At 35.9% G+C, this 16,563-nt stretch overlaps 1 long non-coding RNA gene across 2 annotated transcripts in view; it reads right to left on the bottom strand.

The window, feature by feature from the left end:
- Positions 1-7,760: 7,760 nt before the first annotated feature.
- Positions 7,761-16,563, bottom strand: part of LOC133323867 (uncharacterized) — an 83,778-nt gene continuing 74,975 nt past the window's right edge. For both annotated transcript variants that reach the window (XR_009754107.1, XR_009754106.1), the window contains exon 2: positions 7,761-7,849. This is a non-coding gene — a long non-coding RNA (uncharacterized LOC133323867). The remainder of the gene's footprint in view (positions 7,850-16,563) is intronic.

Below are 16,563 nucleotides of genomic sequence, written 5' to 3'. Positions count from 1 at the left end.
ATATCTAAATCTGCACCGATTTTCACGAAACTTGGCAGACATCACTCCAGGTTTAATTCAGTATGCAATGCCAAATTTCGTGCAAATCGAAAGATATATAGGGACTATGGTGCACCATTTACATAAAATCGGACGAAATTATATATGAGAGCTATATCTAAATATGAACCGATTTTCACAAAACTTGGCAGACATCACTCTAGACTCAATGCACTACCTTATGCCAAATTTCGTGCAAATCGAAAGATATATATGGACTTTGGTGCACCATTTATATAGTAAGTCGGACGAAAATATATATGGGAGCTATATCTAAATCTGAACCGATTTTTCCCAATTTCAATAGGGTTCGTCCTTGGGCCAAATAAGTGAACTCTGTCAAATTTCATCCGATTCGGATTATAAATGCGACCAGTACTTTGTTTACAATTTAACACCAACAGACGGACGGCCATGCATAAATCGACTTAAAACGTGATATTCTCAAAAGGAAACATGTGTATATCTCCTTTTCTTTTGACTGTTACAAACATATGCACAAAGAAACAAAGAGTATAAAAATCCACGCCTATTTGTAGACCTTGAAAAAATATTTTTAAACCAGTGAGAGAAGCAGTATAGTCGGACCGGGCCGACCATATGATACCCTACACAACTTCTGTGGTTCTATATCTTGAGTTTGTGCAATATTCCGCGATAGTTGTACCCTATTGACCGACTAGAGGTCAACGAATATTACTAATATTCAGTACAGCCCTTGTAATTATTTGCCAGATTCCCTCCACTGTGGGTTGTGTTGTGATGTTCGGCTTTCATTTGTGGCCTATATATCGACTCGAAAAACACAAAAAAATAACTTTTCGGTCGACTTCATGCCAATATTATTATCTGATCATTACCGAAAATTATAGGCGTTGACCGGGACCACACCAGGATGCTCAAGAAAAATTTCAAAGGGATGACAAGGCGCTATATTTCCGCCCTCTAGTGTGGAAATGGGTTACTAAATAATATCTGAATACGTAAGCACCTGTAAATATTTAAGTGTATCTCCAACATCCGTGTACATACGACAATATAATTGGTATCAGTATAAAGGTCAACCATTGATCTTTGATATACTATCAACTTCTCGGGACTATGTCCTTCAGGAGTAAATATATACGTTATAGAATACAAATTTTGTTATTTTTCACACAAATGTCAGGGTCTGAATATTGATCGATCTTTATCAAAACAAGCATGCTTATTCTTTGGCCCAATCCCCTTCTCCATGCAAAAATTCGGTGTTTGGGCCACAAAGGCGGCCTCTAGAGCGACCAGAAAAACCGACAAAAATTAAGTATTTGGTACATTTCATCCCCTAAGCATCAACCGATCATAATTAAAAACAATAGGGATCTTCATTGGACAGAACCGGTCCTAAATGCAAATTTTCGTGAAGATTGGTCCATAACTGTGGCCTGTATAGTGTTTACAAGAACACACATGTCTAGATCGAAGGACACACATGTCTAGATCGACTCAGCTAGTCGAGATATGACGATCGGTGTACTTAAAGGTGGGTGTAGGACAAATATTTCGCGGCGTTACCAATTCTTGGGGCTGCACAAAGCTATAATACCCTGACAACATAGTTGTGTAGGGTATAAAAATTCTGGACCCTTAAAAAATATTTTTGAAAAATCCACGCCTTGTTTAGAGTCTTGAGAATATATTCGTAAGAAATGGATGTCCCTTGAAATAATATTTTTAAAATTGTTATCCTTAAAGCGCCTGCCATTTCCGCCGTTATCTACGTTAAAACATTAAATAATAATGCAAAGCATTATATGTTTGTATGTATGTCATGTCTTTTCCAAACACTCTCTGTATCCCTCTCATGGGGGGTATTAAATCAAAATGCATGCTCACACACAAACAAACAAACAGAAAAATAAGGATATCAGGATAATAAGTAAATTTCTTTACAATAAAATGCTGTTAACGTTATTCATGTTTATGTGCAAGCTGAAAAAAATGCTTCCCCTCCACTGCTCTTCCCTTCATCACCTCTTCCCTCAATCACCTCTTCTCCCCTCCTCCTCCTGCTGCTGATAACCTACGTTGGGTGTGTGTGTTTTTTGTTCAACCTATAAGAGGATAGTGTCTGGTCGTCTGGTACTTTAGCCCAGCCTTGTTATAGGTGGGGAGAGTGGTGTAGGGGGGAATATTTGTCCTCTTTCATTTTTTTTTATCGCATTATGCGTAACATTGCGAACGTGTGTTGTAAACAAAGCAAAAAAAAACAAAAAACAAAAAACAAAATGACACAAATGATAATTTAGTATTTCGCCAGGATATTCGTGACAGTTTAGTTTGTTATCATTGTGGAGGTGGGTTGTGTGTGTGTGGGGGGAGGTGGAGGACGAACATTTTGTGGCGGAATTTGTGCTTATGGGTGTCAGTATTGTAAAGCAAAATTATTCTTTATTAAAAAGAAAATATTATTTTTCTTTATTGTGACATAATTCTGGAGCAGTTGAAGATGGTGTATCGTTGTTCGCTTGCAAAACACGTGCAAGGATAATGAATAACTGCACTTTTTATTAAAGCGAAAATTAATGGTACTTTTATATGATAATGTATATTTATTTTTAATGATAAAATGTTGTTAATTTTAAATAAAAAATTATTGTTTTATTGCGTGTAATATCATGAGGAGAATAGGTTTTAATTTGTTTTTAATTTTTTATTTGCAGGTAAATTTCAAAAAACTAAATTGATGTCAGAAGGAACTTGTGAGTATAATTAATTTTTATTAGTAGACATTAAAAAATATTTTTAAAAAATCCACGCCTTGTCTAGAGCCTTGAATATACCTCCAAAGTATTTTTAAAAAATCTACGCCTTTGGATATCGCTCAAAAAATATTTTTAAAAAATCTACGCCTTGTCTCTAGCCTTGAATATACCTAAAAAAAACTTTAACAAAATCCAATCCTTTTCTGGAGCCCTCAAAAATATTTTAAAAAAATCCACGCCTTGTCTGGAGCCTTGAATATACTTCAAAAAATATTTGTAAAAAATCTACGCCTTGTCTGGAACCTTGAATATACCTCAAAAATATTTTTAAAAAAACCACGCCTTTTCTGGAGCCTTGAATATACCTCAAAAAATATTTTCTGGAGCCTAGAATATACCTCAAAAAATTATGGAGCCTTGAATATACCTCAAAAAAAAAATCCACGCCTTGTATGGAGCCTTGAATATACCTGAAAAAAAATCCACGCCTTGTATGGAGCCTTGAATATACCTCAAAAAAATCATTGTCTGAAGCCTTGAATATACCTCAAAAATATTTTTAAAAAATCCATGCCTTGTCTGGGGCCTTGAATATACCTCAAAAAATATTTTTAAAAAATCCACGCCTTGTCTGGAGCCTTGAATATATTTCAAAAAATATTTTTAAAAAATCCACGCCTTGTCTGGAGCCTTGAATATACCTCAAAAAATATTTTTAAAAAATCCACGCCTTTTCGTGGACCAAATAAGGCGTAGATTCCACATCCACACCTTTAGATGACTTAAAATAAAATGATTAAAAATCCACCCTTTGGATGACGCTTAAAAAACTTATTACTTACTTAGGTGACTTGTGACAGAAGTTTCGTTCCATACGCCGAGCTTAGAAAAGATTTTTGGGGGCGAGACTGTCTTTTGCGCAGCTTTTCCAATTAGAAAGAGCATATTCGGCGATGTTGTCTTCGACTTGATCTTTCCATCTTATTCGTGGCCTTCCCCTTCTGCGTGAACCATCAGCTGGTTCGCTTTTATATGCCATCTGAGCTAAGGCATCTTCATCCATTCTCACAACATGACCTAGCCAACGAAGTCGCTGCAGCTCAATACGTCTAACAATGTCGATGTCCGAGAATAGCTGGTACAACTCATGGTTCATTCGACGGCGATATTCACCGTCAATGCAGATCGGCCCATAGATCTTTCGGCGATATTCACCGTCAACGCAGATCGGCCATAGATCTTTCGAAGAATTTTTCTCTCAACCACCCCAAGAGCTGTCTCATCTGCTTGCGCAAGTACCCACCATGCTTCAGATCCATATAAAAGCACGAGTAGTATCAGCTTCTTGTAGAGTGTGAGTTTGGACTGGCGGGAGGTGGCCTTGGCCGTCAACTCAGATCGACCAATAGATCTTTTGGGGGAATTTTTCTCTCAAACATTCCAAGAGCTCATCTGCTTGCGCAAGTACCCATGCTTCAGATCCATATAAAAGCACGGGTAGTATCAGCGTCTTGTGGAGTGTGAGTTTCGTCTGGCGGGAGGTGGTCTTGCTTTTGAGTTTCTTACTCAGACCATAGTAGCATCTTTTGGCCATCACAATCCTTCTCCGAATTTCAAAACTGATGTCATTCGTTTTATTTATAGCGGTACCAAGGTATATACAACCTTTGACTACCTCGAAGCTGTTGTTCTCAAGTTCCACAGTTAGTCCGAGTCAACTGGACGTCTTGTGCGTTGATACCCTCAACATGGTCTTCTCCCAATTTGGCAGACTCCTTCTGAATTTGCTCAAAGGTGGATGTTACTGCTGTCAATGTTCGACCCGTTATATCGATGTCATCGGCGTAGGCAAGTAACATGTGTTGTTTGGTGTACAGAGTGCAATTTTCGGTTCACCTTTGCGTCTCGTATGACCTTTTCCAGTAGAATGTTAAAAAGATCACACGATAAACTGTCACCTTGTCTGAATCCTTGTTCGGTATTAAAGGGCTCCGAGAGTTCCTTTCCAACTTTAACTGCTGATTTTGTGCCACTTAAAGTTATCCTGCATAGCCGTTTTATTTTTGGAAGGAATGCCAAACGTAGACATGGCTTTAAACACCTCTGAACAGATAGGGCTGTCGAATGCGGCTTTATAGTCGACGAATAAATGGAATGTGTCGATGTGGTTTCGTGGTTTTTTTTTTCAGGATTTGCCAGGTCTGAAGCCGCATTGGTATGGTCCAATAATGTCATTGACATTGCCTTCAGTACTCTGGATAGCACTTTATATTCGATGGGAAGGAGACTTATTCCTCTATAGTTGGCACATGTCGTCTTGTCTCCTTTTTTGTGCACGGGACACAGGATGCTGAGGTTCCAATCATTGGGCATGCATTCCAAATTGTACTAATCAGCTGGTGCATGCTCCTGATCAGCATCTGACCACCAGTCTTGAATAGTTCGCTTTGTAACCCATCGGCATCTGACTCCTGTACATCTCGATATGCTCACGCTCTTGTTTTTCTTGCTCCTGAAAATATTTTTAAAAAAATCCAAGCTTATGGACTACGCTTAAAAAGTCATTGAAAAATAGTTTTTACAAAATTCCAAAAAACTCTTTAAAGATCTTCTATTGAAGCATTTTGCGGTCCATTAATATTTGGAAATATTTTTTATTTTAATTTCAGCCCCCAAAAAATAAATTACAAAAATTTGTTACTTGCTCTGTCCACCCTCTTCGTATTCCGAAATAATTCCTATCACTTCCGTTAAAGAAGAAAACCATTTGTCTATTGCAGTGTGCATTCTTCCGTTCATGATGTAGCAGGAACATTTTCAAATAAACGTCCAGTGCATACACATGTAAATGTTCGAAAGGAACTGAACATTTAACAATGCAAAAAAGGAACAAAATAGAAAGCTTCAAATACAAGAAAAATAGTTGAAATGAAGAGTAGAAAATTCTCAGAGGAAGAGAAATTTTAAAAATGTATATTCTGTTGGAATATTCAGTGAACAAGAAAAAAATCGAGAACAACAGCAACAAACAGGAACAAATCATACTTAGGCAAGTAGTGGAAGCTGAGTGTAAAGAGCAGTAAAAATATGAAATCCTATAGGAATGCAACTGTAGGTCTCGAATTAGGGGATACCCTTGGTAAAATATTTGTAAAAAATCCAGACCTAATTCTAGGCCTCGAAAAAATATTTTTAAAAAATCCACTCCTAAGTATAGGTCTTGAAAAAATACTTAAAACCAGACGGGCCGACTATACGATACCCTACACAACTACCACGAAACTCAAACTTTTTGCGGATGTTTATTCCGAGCCTGAGCAATATTTCGTGATATGTGTTCAACATAGCCCGATTAGAGGTCAACAGCACCTCTTCCTTACACTGACATATTTTCCGAATATTAATATTCATATTCAGTACAGCCCTTCTAATTAATTGTCCAGATTCCCTGCACCATGGGTTGTGTTGCGACCTATAGATAGACTAAAAAAAAAACGAACAAAAATTATGTTTTGCGGTCCACTTCATTCCAATATTATAATCTGATCAACACCGAAAATTATAGGCGTTGTCCTTGACCATAACTGTAACCTCATGCAAAATTTAAAAGCGATCACCGCTATATTTCCGCCCTCTAGTGTGGTAATGGATTACTAAATAATATCTGAATACGTGGCACCTGCAAATATTTAAGTGTAACTCCCACATCCGAGTGTGTACGGCAATAGAATTGGAATCAACCTCTCGGATCTAGGAGTAAATATATACGCCAAAGAATTTTGTAATTTTTCACACAAAAGTCGGGGTCCATTTGACGCGCTAAATGTTCACCGATCTTTATCAGAACAGGCATGCTCATTCTTTTGCCCGATCCCATTCTCCATGTAAAATTTTGCGAGCGACCAGAAAACCCGACAAAAATTTAGTATTTGGTCCATTTCATCCCCTAAATATTAACCGATCTTTACCAAAAACAATAGGGTCTTCATTGGCCATAACTCATCCTACATGCAAAATTTCGTGAAGATTGGTGCATAACTGTGGCCTGTCCAAATTATAATGGACACACGGAAGGACGGACACACATGTCTAGATCGATGATCCCCTTCTCCATGTAAAATTTTGCAATGTTTGGGCTATAATTGCGACCTTTGGAGCGACCAGAAAACCCGACAAAAATTTAGTAAGAAGAAAACCGATCTTTACCAAAAACAATAGGGGTCTTCATTGGGCAGAACCTATCCTACATGCACAATTTCGTGAAGATGGGTCCATAACTGTGGCCTGTATCGTGTTTACAAATTATAATGGACATACGGACGGACGGGGACACACATAGTTAGATCGACTCAGCTAGTCGAGATATGACGATCGGTATACTTAGAGGTGGGTCTAGGACCCATATTGCGCGACGTTACAAACTCTTGGGGCTGCACAAAGCTATAATACAGGGTGAGATAAAAAATCTGCAACATAGTCAAACGCCATAATTTTTAACTTTTTTTCTAAATTTTATTGAATGAAAGCAAAAAATGTCGGAATTAGTCTATATTTTTTCGAATTGGCACGAGTTATGGCCTTCAAACGGCTAATGAAACTGTCACACGCTGCCTGAATGTTACTCTGCGGTATTTTGGTACATTCCCGGCGAAGCGTTTGCTTGTGGTGATCGACACTTTGGTATGTTTTAGTGCCAACCTTTCTTTCCAAAATACTTCAGACACAATAGTCCAACGGATTGGTATCCGGAGATTTTGGTGATCATTGTGCGCTGGAAATGAATCGAGGAACCACATTTTGTAACCATTCTTGGGTGGCGTGTGCTGAGTTCGATGGTGCTGAGTCCTGTTGGAATGTCCAAAGTCTGTGGCCAAAATGTTTTCGTGCCCAAGCTTTAATACACTCTCCAGAATATTTTTTGGCGATAATATTCGTCATTTATTCTAATGTCACGGTCGATTAATACGAGTGGAGAGAGATCATCGGCTGTTATGGCGGCCCACACCATCACCATGGCCGGCGCTTGAGTTCTGGTGGCCAACCGAAGGTGCACATTTTCAGCTGACCTCTTTGGGAAGTAAACACGATCATTTTTTTTTTTACGATTTGCTGGACAACGAATGTTTTCTCATCGGAGAAAATCAAATTCGGCAGTTCTCCACTGTCGGCCAAGCGAAGCAACTCTTTAGCTCTTTGGAGTATATTTTCTTTCTGTTGCGGTGTAAATTCTTGCACTTTTTGGAATTTCAAGGGCTTTACCCCGAGTTTATTTTTCAATATTTGCCGAGTGGAATATTGCGATATGTTGAGCTCACGAGCCATTTTTCGGCCACTGCGACGCGGGCTTCGATCAAGTCGATTTTATAATTTTCGAACCATTTCTGATGATATTGCTTCCGTTTTCTTCCGTCCACTTCCTTGACGTCGGGCTACGCTACCCGAATCACGGCAACGAGCGATGGTACGAGACATAAACGATTTATTCACATTTAAATGCTGGAGTGATCTAATGATAGTCACTTGGGGTTTTCTAGGCAAATATAAAGAAATCACACTATCACGCTTGAATTCCATAAATTCTGGAAAATTCTCACCAAAATTCCGATGTACGCCAGTAAACAATATAATGACCTGTCACTGGAATAATTTTAAAAGCTGTCGGACGAGTGGCATAGAAATGACAACAGTCAGAAGTTGGTTGCAGTTTTTTCATCTCACCCTGTATACGCCTTGTAATATAATACGCCTTGATGCATGTAGGGTGTAAAGCGCACTTGAAAAAAAACACCTATTTGTAAATGCATGGTTTTTTTTGGTCCTGCAGTTCCTTCGAGCATTTGGTGGGGTGTCATTTAGGGAAATGACAAACACTCGCAATACCCAAGACACAAACCTCACACCACCAGCCACCACTATCATTCATAAATTTGAAAAATAAGTGAATCGCAATCGGTGGTACATGGAGGCATGCTAAGACAAGAGACAATGTTTATATCCGGATTATTTCTTTTGTTTCCGTTTCGTTGGAGTTTTTAATGGTAGGTGTTTTGGATGTGTTTCTTTTTTCGCGCGAGCTCTAAACGGAAACCGTTTTGCTGCGAACTACTTCGTGGCGGCCTTGGTTGCAATTTTGGTCTTTACAATGATTTTCCGTTGTTGTGTTTTTTTGCTCTGCATATTCACATTCAACCGACAATATTATCATCTTCGCAGCTGTGGTGTTTTTTCTGTTTCGCTTCGTTTTGCCATGGTCTACTGGACCAGAAAGAAGCCTGATGACAATATATATGCGGCTGCTGCACCAGCTTTAATTTAGAAGAAGTAGAAGATTTGTCGGAAAAAATACACACACATAGACGCACACACATTTATTGAGATATTAAGAGTGCTATGCGTAATCCTTAGTGTTAGTTCCCAGGAGTATGTGATAGGGGAGGGAAAGGATTTTTATGGAAATTACTTTAAAATTTGTGGAAAAATATTATTTAATGTCCTCTATGACAATGGCAGGAATTTAGAAGACTTTTGAACCCTTGAAAAAATATTTTTAAAAAATCCACGCCTCTATGTAACCCTAGAAAAAATATTTTTAAAAAATCCACGCCTCTATGTAACCCTAGAAAAAATATTTTTAAAAAATCCACGCCTCTATGTAACCCTAGAAAAAAAAAATATTTTTAAAAAATCCACGCCTCTATGTAACCCTAGAAAAAATATTTTTAAAAAATCCACGCCTCTATGTAACCCTTGAAAAAATATTTTTAAAAAATCCACGCCTCTATGTAACCCTTGAAAAAATATTTTTAAAAAATCCACGCCTCTAAACCCTTGAAAAAATATTTTTAAAAAATCCACGCCTCTATGTAACCCTTGAAAAAATATTTTTAAAAAATCCACGCCTCTATGTAACCCTTGAAAAAATATTTTTAAAAAATCCACGCCTTGTGGCCCTAAAAAATATTTTTAAAAAATCCACGCCTTGTGGTGACCATATGTACACTTGAAAAAATATTTTTAAAAAATCCACGCCTCTATGTAACCCTTGAAAAAATATTTTTAAAAAATCCACGCCTTTTGATGGCCCTAAAAAATATTTAAAAAAATCCAAGCCTTGTGGTGACCATTGAAAAAATGACACTTGAAAAAATATTTTTAAAAAATCCACGCCTCTATGTAACCCTTGAAAAAATATTTTTAAAAAATCCACGCCTTTTGATGGCCCTAAAAAATATTTAAAAAAATCCAAGCCTTGTGGTGACCCATTGGAAAAAGTACCTTGCATATTTTTAAAAAATCCACCCCAGTTGATATTCCGCAAAAAAAATATTTTTAAAAAATCCACGCCTCTATGTAACCCTTGAAAAAATATTTTTAAAAAATCCACGCCTCTATGTAACCTTTAGAAAAATATGTTTAAAAAAATCCACGCCTCTATGTAACCCTTGAAAAAATATTTTTAAAAAATCCACGCATCTATGTAACACTTGAAAAAATATTTTTAAAAAATCCACGCCTCTATGTAACCCTTGAAAAATATTTTTAAAAATCCACGCCTCTATGTAACCCTTGAAAAAATATTTTTAAAAAATCCACGCCTCTATGTAACCCTTGAAAAACTATTTTTAAGAAATCCACGCCTCTATGTAACCATTGAAAAAATATTTTTAAGAAATCCACGCCTCTATGTAACCATTGAAAAACTATTTTTAAGAAATCCACGCCTCTATGTAACCATTGAAAAAATATTTTTAAAAAAACCCCGCCTCTATGTAACCCTTGAAAAAATATTTTTAAAAAATCCACGCCTCTATGTAACCCTTGAAAAAATATTTTTAAAAAATCCACGCCTCTATGTAACCCTTGAAAAAATATTTTTAAAAAATCCACGATGTAACACTTGAAAAAATATTTTTAAAAAAACCATGCCTCTATGTACCCCTTTAAAAAATATTTTTAAAAAATCCACGCCTCTATGTAACCCTTGAAAAAATATTTTTAAAAAATCCACGCCTCTATGTAATCCTTGAAAAAATATTTTTAAAAAATCCACGTCTCTATGTAACACTTGAAAAAATATTTTTAAAAAAACCATGCCTCTATGTAACCCTTGAAAAAATATTTTTAAAAAATCCACGCCTCTATGTAACCCTTGAAAAAATATTTTTAAAAAATCCACGCCTCTATGTAATCCTTGAAAAAATATTTTTAAAAAATCCACGCCTCTATGTAACCCTTGAAAAAAATATTTTTAAAAAATCCACGCCTCTATGTAATCCTTGAAAAAATATTTTTAAAAAATCCACGCCTCTATGTAATCCTTGAAAAAATATTTTTAAAAAATCCACGCCTCTATGTAACCCTTGAAAAAATATTTTTAAAAAATCCACGCCTCTATGTAACCCTTGAAAAAATATTTTTAAAAAATCCACGCCTCTATGTAACCCTTGAAAAAATATTTTTAAAAAATCCATGCCTCTATGTAACCCTTGAAAAAATATTTTTAAAAAATCCACGCCTCTATGTAACCCTTGAAAAAATATTTTTAAAAAATCCATGCCTCTATGTAAACCGTGAAAAAATATTTTTAAAAAATCCACGCCTTTTGATGACCCTTGAAAAAATGACACTTGAAAAAATATTTTTAAAAAATTCACGCCTCTAGGTAACCCTTGGAAGCATATTTTTCAAGTAACCGCGCCTGTGTATAGGTCCTATATATATTTTGCAAAAATCCATGTTTATTGGTGGATCATTCTTTTGTTTTTTTTTAATACACGTCTATGGGAAGCTCTCAATAATCCATGTTTATTGGTGGATCATTCTTTTGTTTTTTTTTTAATACACGTATGGGATGCCCTCAATACCTTAACTAACACATTCTGTCATTTGTGGTTCTCCAAATTGTATGACCCTTGGATATTATACATCACATCATAATATCCCATCTATGGTCCTTGTCCTGTCCTATCACTGTGACCCATATTCACTTCATGTTGTCACCAACAACATTGACCAATTGAATCTGTGATGGATGGCCGCCTTCTCTACAAAAACAAAATCAATAAATTATCTGTCCACTTTTTTTTATTGTTTGTTTGATAGCAATAAATAAAACAAATAAAATGATAGCAATAAATATATAAATTCTGGACAAGTGTTAAAATATGTGTCAACATATTTGTCAACAATTTTACATTCTTGTTTTACATTCAGCATTTCAACGTGACGGAGTCATTGCGATTTTTTGTCACCATTTTTTTATTTTATTTCATTTTATTATTGTGATTCGGCAAAATGAAAATATTCCAAGGATGAGAATGGAAATGACATATCCTGCATAACAAACAGTGAACATTTATTGCGATATGGAATGTTTGGACAAGGAGGAAGGAGGGAAATTACTTTTTTATATCGATTTTTTGTTTGTAATGAAATAATTGTTTAATGTTCGTACATAAATAAATATGTGTACAACATATGCATAAAATAGCTTGAAAGAATATTTTCAAAAAAAAAAAAAAAACGCCTCTTGATGACCCTTGAAAAATATTTTCAAAAAAAAGCCTATTGATGACCCTTGAAATATATGTTTTAAAAATCCACGCCTAATTATAGGCTATGAAAAATATGTTTAAAAAATCCACGCCTAATTATAGGCTATGAAAAATATGTTTAAAAAAATCCACGCCTAATTGTAGGCTATGAAAAATATGTTAAAAAATCTACGCCTAATTGTAGGCTATGAAAAATATGTTTAAAAAAATCCACGCCTAATTATAGGCTATAAAAAATAGGTTTAAAATATCCACGCCTAATTATAGGCTATAAAAAATAGGTTTAAAAAATCCGCGCCTAATTATAGGCAAAGAAAAACGTGTTTAAAAAATCCGCGCCTAATTATAGGCTATGAAAAATATGTTTAAAAAATCCACGCCTAATTATAGGCTATAAAAAATATGTTTAAAAAAAATTCACGCCTAATTATAGGCTATCAAAAATAGGTTTAAAAAATCCACGTCTAATTATATGCTATGAAAAATATGTTTAAAAAATCCACGCCTAATTATAGGCTATGAAAAATATCGATGACCCTTGGAAAATATTTTGTAAAAAAAATTCAAGCCTGTTGATGACCCTTTGAAAAAATATTTTTTAAAAAAATCCACGCCTGTTGACCCTTGATCAAATATTTTGTAAAAAAAATTCAAGCCTGTTGTTGACCCTTGATCAAATATTTTGTAAAAAAATTCACGCCTGTTGACCCTTGATCAAATATTTTGTAAAAAAAATTCAAGCCTGTTGATGACCCTTTGAAAAAATATTTTGTAAAAAAATCCACGCCTGTTGATGACCTTGAAAAATATTTTTAAAAAATCCACGCCTAATTATAGGCTTTGAAAAATATGTTTTAACCAGTGAGTGGAGCAGTATAGTCGGACGGGGCTGACCATACGATACCCTACACAACTACCACGGAACTTTTCTGCGGATGTTTATTCCGAGCCTGGGCAATATTTCGTGATATTTGTACCGTCTTGCCCGATTAGAGATAAACAGCACCTCTTCCTCACACTGACATATTTTCCGAATATTACAAGTATTCAGTACAGCTATTGTCCAGATTCCCTTCACCGTGGATTGTGTTGTGATGTTCGGCTTTCATTTGTGGTCTATAGATCGACTCGAAAATAACACAAAAAATTAAGTTTTCGGTCCACTTCATTCCAAAATTATTATCTGATTATCACCGAAAATTATAGCCGTTGTCCTAGACCATAACTGGAACCTCATGGAAGATTTCAAAGCGATCAGCGGTATAGTTCCACATCCGAGAACATACCACAATATATTTGTTATTAATTTAAAGGTCAAGAGGAGTGCTCTTGGATATAATATCAACTTCTCGGGTCGGGTCTATGTCCTTCAGGGGTAAACATATAGGCTATAGAATACAAATTTTGTCATTTTTCACACAAAAGTCAGGGTCCATTTAACCCGCTAAATATTGATGCTTCTTCTTTGGCCCGATCCCCTTCTCCATGCAAAATTTCACGATGTTCGGGCCATTATTGCGGCCTCTGGAGCAACCTGAAAAACCAACAAAAATTTAGTATTTGGTCTATTTCATCCCCTAAATATTAACCGATCTTTGGGGCTGCCCAAAGCTATAATACCTTGACATCATAGTTGTGTAGGGTATAAAAATCCACGCCTTCTTTGGTCCATGAAAAAATATTTTTAAAAAATCCACTGCTGTTGATAACCCTTGACAAAATATGTTTATCCACGCCTTTTAATATATATTTTTTTTAATCCACTTTTTTTAAAAAAATAATAATAAAAGTATTATCTAAGCTCATCGATGCTTGTAAATTATTGCCCTTGTGAAGTACTTTCCCTAATTATTTTGTTAATCGTTCGAATTTCTTCCAAAGTTTTCCAGAAGTTAACAACTACACTTCATCGTATTTCCCCCCTCCTTCATATTTATGCGCTTGATTAAACCTTCCGCCACACTAACCACTTAATCGGGAAAGTCAACAAAAATTATCCTTGAAAATTTTATCCCGGCATTTGGCATTTAAAGTTTTAACTTTTCATCGATGAATTGCTTCATTAGAGGAAAGCGAAACTTGCCACAGGTTCGGAAGAAAATATAACTTCACCTGTGAACTCAACTCTACACCGTGGAATTGCAAAGCGATATTGCTTTACAAGCTGTGATGACTGACAAGAAATCCTGGCAGACAGACAGTCATCCAGTCAGTCACACTAGACGAAGATGAAGAAGAAGACAAACAATTTCGACACGAAGAATTTGAATTGACTGTCATTCGGAAAATGTGTTGACAAAATTTCACTTCAAAGACTAAAGTGCTAAAGAAATACCAAAAATATTTGCAAGTCGAGTTGTGTCTCTGTGTGTGTGTATGTGTGTGAAAGGATTCTGTGTGTGCGTGTGTCTAAGCGAAAAGAATAATGTATCTATCCCCCTACAGCGAAAAGTTTCACTAAAGTTGTTATTCAGTTTTTTTTTTTATTTTCCTCCATTTTTCTTTTGGTGGTGCCAGCAGTGATAGTCTTACCCAAGTCTAGTACACTCTCTCACACACAGACGCACTAATACACTTGTCGTCACATTTTCTATCGTTTTCTTAACGCCAGGATAAAGTTATGCTGAGTCAGGACAAACGCAACGACTGGAAGAACAAGCAGATATTGCCAATTACTGCAGCACAACTACCTTGATTGTGTTGTCACAACAACAACAACAATAACTGCAACAACAACAACCATCAGCAGAAAGTGTAAGAAAGCAACACCAAAATCTAACATCCTTTCCATCTTCCCCACCATCACAACAGTTGGCGGTGATGGTTGCCAACCTGGCATTTCGTGGCTCAAACAGAAAATGCGCGCCACCATTTCGAGTCGGGAATTCCTAACTGAATTTCTTCCTCAGCGTGTTAAAGTGCCAACAGAAGCAAAAACACACACACACACACATTTCGCAAATAAATTTAATGATTTTCTTCAAAAAAAAAGTAGAGGGGAGGTGAAACCAAAAGTTTTTCCTAAACCGGATGATTGAAATGTAAAGTAGTGTCAGGACACCTTCAAATAGTTCCAGTTTTAGTTGGTCTTAAGAAAACAGAAGGGACGTGAATGATGACAGTGACAACGTCATCACCGAACAGGCATTGAAGAAGATAAATGATGATGTGACAGATTGACGGGGGCGATGATACACTCAAAACCAGTGAGGAAAATGGTAAAGTCGGACGGTAAAGTCGGTCCGACTATATGATACCCTTCACCACTTAGGGTATATTCAACAGATGAATCCTAACAGACATCGCATTTTCAAAGGACAAGTAAAATGAAATTAATTCAATAAAAATGTCATTCAGCAACCGATACTAAATTTTTCATTTGGTCAGATATAGAAGATATATCTAAATCTGAACCGATTTCAAGGAAATTTAACACACATCATTCTAGACCTAATTCATTACGCTGTGCCAAATATCGTGCAAATCGAGAGATATATAGGGACTTTGATGCACCATTTACATTGAATCGGATGAAAATATATATGGTAGCTATATCTAAATTTGAACCGATTTTTCCCAATTTCAATAGGGTTCATCTTTGGTCCAAATAAGAGACCTATGCCAAATTTCATCCAAATCGGATCATAAATGCGGCCTGTACATTACCATTTACCTTAAATCGGACGAAAATATATATGGGAGCTATATCTAAATCTGAATCGATTTTCACCAAACTTAACACACATCATTCTAGACCTAATTCATTACGCTATGCCAAATTTCGTATAAATCGAAAGATATATAGGGACTTTGGTACACCATTTACCTTAAATCGGACGAAAATATGTATGAGAGCTATATCTAAATCTGAGCCGATTTTCATGAAACTTAACACACATCATTCTGGACCTAGTTCAGTACACTGTGCCATATTCCGTGCAAATCGAAAGATATATAGGGACTTTAATACATCATGTACATTAAATCGGACGAAAATATATATCAGAGCTATATCTACATTTTGACCGATTTCCAAGAAACTTACCACTCACCATTCTAGACTTTCTTCATTACGCTATGCCAAATTTAGTGCAAATCGAAAGACATATAGGGACTTTGGTGCACTATTTACCTTAAATCGGTCGAAAATATATATCGGAGCTATATCTAAATGTGGACCGATTTCCATGAAACTTAACACACATCATTCTAGACATAATTCCTTA

This window comes from Musca vetustissima, unplaced genomic scaffold (genome assembly GCF_032173495.1).
Source record: "Musca vetustissima isolate MV318-11 ecotype Yass unplaced genomic scaffold, APGP_CSIRO_Mvet_v1 utg4535, whole genome shotgun sequence".
Taxonomy (NCBI): domain Eukaryota; kingdom Metazoa; phylum Arthropoda; class Insecta; order Diptera; family Muscidae; genus Musca; species Musca vetustissima.
This window is presented reverse-complemented; position numbering and strand designations above follow the sequence as displayed.